At 35.4% G+C, this 6,272-nt stretch overlaps 1 pseudogene; it reads left to right on the forward strand.

The window, feature by feature from the left end:
• Positions 1 to 4,509: 4,509 nt before the first annotated feature.
• LOC122229774 lies at positions 4,510 to 4,862 on the forward strand (annotated as a pseudogene).
• Positions 4,863 to 6,272: the final 1,410 nt, after the last annotated feature.

Here is a 6,272-nt window from a genome sequence, read left to right on the forward strand (position 1 = left end):
GAGAGGCAAAGAAGGACTCAGTGTTGTCAAAACTCCTACAGTTAATGTATATAGATGTGGAAACAAATTATAAAAAAATGCTCCCTCAACTTTCTATGTCCTAATCTCTGAGATGTGTGAATATGATACATTACTGTTACAATTTTGTGATCCTATATGGCACAGTTGACCTTAATATAGGAATATCATCCTGCATTATCCACTGGTCCATAGGAATCATGGATACCTTATAATCAGAGAGCTCTTTTATACTAGTGGATAAAGAGTAAGTCAGAAAAATGTGGAACTTGGACGTGATTTGACACTCACTTGTTGTCTTTGAATACCAAAACTCCACAAAAGCAGCATCATAAAAGTAAATAAACAATAAGTTTAAAAAATGTTGAACCAAAAATCCTCAACAAAACATTAGCAAATCAACTCTATCAGCATACACAAGATAATAAAGATCATCTACACAAAACCTTCAGCTACCACCAGGTTTAAAAATGGGACATCGAAGGGCGACTGGGTGGCTCAGTAGGTTGGGCATCCAACTTCAGCTTAGGTAATGATCTCGCAGTCCATAGGTTTGAACTCTGCATCGGATTCTGTGCTGACAGCTCAGAGCCTGGAGCCTGTTTCAGATCCTGTGTCTCCCTCTCTCTGCCCCTCCCCCACTGATACTCTGTTTCTCTCTCAAAAATTAAAAAAAAAAAAACAACATTTATTTTTTTTTAAATGGGACATTGAATGCTTTCTCCCTAGAATAGATTCAAAGGCAAGGGTGTTAATACACACAACTTCTGTACAACTTTCTACTATAACTCTTGGCCATTGTAAGACAAGAAACATAACAAAATCCATAGAGATATAAAGAAAGAACTTAAAATGCCCCTACTTATAGAAACCATGATTTTCAATTAAAAAAAATCTAAGAAATGTACTCCAAGAGAAAACCTCTTTCATTTAATGAGTCAGTTTAGCAAGGTCCCAGAATATATAATCAAAACATAAAAACACACCATATTTCTATGTGCTAGGAATATAAATTTGGAAGCCAAGACAACACAATTAACAATAACACCAGAGGTAAATAAAATATTAGGTGAACATCTAAATATGGTATGTACATAATCTGCATGATACAGACTTCAATATGTTAATAGAAGACATCAGAGGAGTAACTAAATGGAAACTCATATCATGTTCACAGAGAACAAGAAACAATGTAATAAAGATATCAATTCTTATTGATCTGTACCTTTAGCAGAATTCTATTTAAAATACCACTGGATTTTTGTAGATCTAAACAAACTGATGATAAAGTTTATATGGGTTGGGCCAAGAAACTACTATAGACCAAATAATTTAGAAAAACAAGAATTTTGATGAATAAGTATGGTCAATTTCAAGACTTATTATGAAGGTACAATAATTAAAATTTCATGCTATTAATAAAATGATAAATATATCGATCAATGAGAAAATGTAGAGAGTTAAGAAATAGAGCCTTAAAAATGTGCCCATCTGATTTTTTTTAAAGATACATATAAAAACAATTGACTGAAGCAGGGACAGGATTTTATAAACCGGTGTTAGAACACATGAGTATCCAATACAATAAAAGGAAGCATGACCTAAACCTCATGGTGTCCACAAAAATTAACTTTAAAAATAAATTATAAATTATAAAACTTTTAGAAGTAAACACAAATAAAACTTTAGCAATCAGAAATTTGACACAGTGTTCAGAAGGGACACCAAAAATACAATATATGAAAAGGAATTAAAAAACAAGACTATCGGGAATATGACAGGGATATCCACTCTTACCACTGTTCATCATAGTACTGGAAGCCCTAACGTTAGCAGGCACCAAAATGAAATAGAGTCATCCAATTTGGCAAGGAAGAAGTCAAGCTTTCTCTCTTCACAATGACATGTTACTCAATGTGGAAACCTGAAAGACTACACCAGAAAACTGTAGAACTGATCCATGAACTCAGCGAAGTCACAGGATATAAAATCAATGTACAGAAATCGGTTGCATTTGTATACGTCAGTAATGAAGCAGCAGAAAGAGATACCAAGGAATCAATCCCATTTACAATTGCACCCAAACCCATAAGATACGTAGGCATAAACCTAACCAAAAAGGTAAAAGATATGTATACTGAAAACTATAGAAAGCTTATGAAAATAATTGGAGAAGACACACACACACACAAATGGGAAAACATTCCATGCTCATGGATTGGAAGAACAAATACTGTTAAAATATCGATATTACTCAAAGCAATCTACACATTCAATGCAATCCTTATCAAAATAACAACAGCATTCTTCACAGAACTAGAACAAACAATCTTGAAATTTTTATGGAACTACAAAAGACCCTGAATAACCAAAGTAATGTTGCAAAAGAAAACCAAAGCTGGAGGCATCTCAATTCTGGACTTTAAGCTATATTACAACGCTGTAATTATGAAGACAGTATGGTACTGGCACAAAACAGACACATAGATCAATGGAGCAGAATAGAGAATCCAGAAATGGGCCCGCAAATATATAGCCAACTACTCTTCAACAAAGCAGGAAAGAGTATCAGGCAGAAAAAAAGTCGCTTCACAAATGGTGATGGGAGAACTGGACAGTGACATGCAGAAGAATGAAACTGGACCACTTTCTTACATACACAAAAATAAATTCGAAATGGGTGAAAGGTCTAAATGTGAGACAGTAAACCATCAAAATCCTACAGGAGAAAACAGGCAACAACCACTTAGACTGAGACCACAGCAGCTTCTTACCTGATATGTCTCCAGAGGCAAGGAAAACAAAAGCAAAAATGAACTATTGGGACCTCATCAAGATTAAAAGCTTCTGCATGGTGAAGGGAACAGTCAACATAACTAAAAGGCAGCCTACATAATGGGAGAAAATATTTGCAAATGACATATCAGATAAAGGGAAAGTATTCAAAATCTATAAAGAAGTTATCAAACTCAACACCCCAAACACAAATAACCCAGTTAAGAAATGGAGAGAAGACATGAATAGACACTTTTCCAAAGAAGACATCCAGATGGCTAACAGACACATGAAAAGATGCTCAACATCACTAAACATCAGTGAAATACAAATCAAAACCACAATTAGATACCACCTCATACCTGTCAGAATGTCTAAAATGAACAACTCAGGAAACTACAGATGTTCACGAGGATGTGGAGAAAGGGGAACCATGTAGCACTGTTGATGGGAATACAAACTGGTGCAGCCACTCTGGAAAACGGTATGGAGGTTCCTCAAAAATTAAAAATAGAACCATCCTAGGACCCAGCAATTGCATTACTAAGCATTTATACAGAGGATACAAAAATGTTGTTTTGAAGAGGCCCATTCACCCCAGTGTTTATAGCAGCGCTATAAACAATAGCCAAATTAAGGAAAGAGCCCAAATGTCCATTGACTGGTGAATGGGAAAAGAAGATGTGTTTATATATACAATGGAATAGTACTCAGCAATGAAAAGGAACAAAATCTTGCCATTTGCAACAACATGGATGGAACCAGAGGGTATTATGCGAAGCAAAATATATCAGAAAAAGACAAACATCATATGACTTCACTCATATGCAGAATTTGAGGAACTCAACAGATGAACAGAGGAAAAGAGAAGGAAAAATAAGATAAAAAGCAATAGGGAGGCAAACCATGAGACTCTTCAATGCAGAAAACAAACTGAGGGCTGCTGATGGGGAGGTGGGTGGAGGGATGGGTTAAATGTGTGGTGGGCATTAAGGAGGGTACTTTTCAGGATGTGCACTGGGTGCCATATGTAAGAGATGAATCACTGGGACTACACTGTATGTTAACCAACTTGAATTTAAATAAAACACACACACACACACACACACACACACAAGATTTATCAAAAATTTAAAAACACTTATATAACAACACCAAAAACACAAATTTTGAAATAAATAATTCACAAGCAGGACTTCATTGAAATTAAACATTTCTGCTTATATTGCTAAATGAAATAAGCCAATCTGTAAAGCCTACATAGTATATAATTCCAACTACAACAGATTTTTGAAAAGGCACAATTATGGACATATTAAAAATGATTAGTGTTTGCCAGGGACTGACTTTATGAGGAGTAGAGGGACAATGCTGATTTAATGGGTGAATTTTTAGGGCAGGGAAGTTAATCGATATGATTCTATAAGAATGGTTACACTAGCAACAATGAACCACATTGTAAAATACAGACTTTGTGTGATCATGATGTGTGGATATAGGTTATCAATAGTAAACAATGTACCAAATTTAGTAGGGACGATGCTAATGAGGAAAGTTTTTCCTGTATGTCTTTAAGATGTATACACTAGATCTCTGTACCTTCACTTCCATATTGTCATGTATCTAAAAGTGACTCCCCCCCCCAAAAAAAGAATAAAGGCTTGGTCCAATCCTAATGCTGCCAAGGTTGCAAGCCTGAGGATCTTCCAACCCAAGATGTGTTACATCACCTCCTACCTGCTGGCCTCCCTCAGAGACAATGCCTCCCCCAGTGCCAAATACATCAAGAAGATTCTGGATAGTGTCGGCATCAAGGTGGATGACGACTGGCTCAACAAAGTCATCAGCGAGCTGAATGGAAAAAAAATATATTGAAAATGTCACTGCCCAGGGGGAGTGTCAAGCTGGTGGTCAGCATGCTCACTGGTGGGACTGTGACTGTCTCTGCTGCTCCAAGATCTGCAGCTCCTGCTGATGGTTCCAACACAGCCACAGCAGTGGAGAAGAGAGATGACAAGAAGAAGTCAAAGGAGTGGGACGTTGATATGGGATCTGGATTGTTTCATTAGAGCCCCACTCTCCTGCAAAGAAAACCCTTTTTGCAAATAAATAAATAAATAAATAAATAAATAAATAAATCTAAGAAAAACATAATAAATGTCTGTGGAAGACAAACAATGAAAGTACAATTTACAGTGGAAGAAAGCATTTACACATCAAATTCTAGCAATAAGCTTGTATTGAGAGTACATAAAAATTATTCAATATTCAAGAGGAAGAAAATAAACTATACAATTAAAACCTATATGGATATTTTACTAAGTAAATAAATGATAATTAAGACCATGAAGATACTCACTATTAATAACTGTTACAGAACTGCAAATTTAAGGTTACATAAGAGACCATGATTAAAATGCAATATACTGACAATTCCAGTTGATGATGTGAGTGTGCAACAGCTGGAAATCTCATACATAGGTGGTGATATTGTAAAATGGTTCAGCCATTCTAAGAATCACACATTTTATTTATATTGTCCTTACACTTGATCTTGGTTAGGTATAAGGTTTTAGATTAAAAAGTCCTTTCAAATGAATCATGGCATTTCTCTAAGATCTTGTAGAAACCTGTCCCTGTAATGAGAAACCACACCTTAACTTAATTTGCATTACATGTGGTATATTTTTATTTTCTGTAAGAGCACTTGTGTTCTTTTATTCGCACTTCATTTTCCTTGGTTTGTTTTATTTTATTTTTCTGATGCACCAAATTCTTTCATGTGGCAACAATTATTCTCTAAAGTTTACTGGAGGATTCTATGTAGATGTGCTGCTGTACCTTTATCTGTTTATTGGCTTTTCATTATTATCTTGCATTATTTTGGCAAGGGAAATTAAAACCAAAATTATTTCCCGAGAGTCACATACCACTTTCTCAAAAGTCCATGTTACAAAACCACATCATAAGAATCAGATAAACAAGATACCAACAAAGAAAATGTATGAACATCCAATTACTGACATCCCCAAAATGAAGAACTACATAGTGACTAGAAATAATTTTATTCTAAATTCTTATTTTAAAGTTTTTATTTAAATTCCAGTTAGTTAACATACAATGTAATATTAGATTCACATGTACAATACAGTGATTCAACAATTCCATACATCACCCAGTGCTCATCACAACAAGTGCACTCCTTAATACACATCTGATATTTTGACGCCCCCCCACCCCCGGCTCCCAACTCTCCTCTGGAAACCAGTAGTTTGCTTTCTATAGTTAAAGTCAGTTTCTTTGCCTCTCTCACTCTTTTTTTCCCCCTTTTCTCATTCCCTTTGTTTCTTAAATTCCACATATGAGTGAAATCCTATGATATTTGTCTTTCCCTGACGGACTCATTTCGCTTGGCATAATATACTCTGTCTCCATTCACATCACTGCAAGTGGCAAGGTTGTATTTTTTCTTATTGCTG

Source organism: Panthera leo, chromosome A1 (genome assembly GCF_018350215.1).
Source record: "Panthera leo isolate Ple1 chromosome A1, P.leo_Ple1_pat1.1, whole genome shotgun sequence".
Taxonomy (NCBI): domain Eukaryota; kingdom Metazoa; phylum Chordata; class Mammalia; order Carnivora; family Felidae; genus Panthera; species Panthera leo.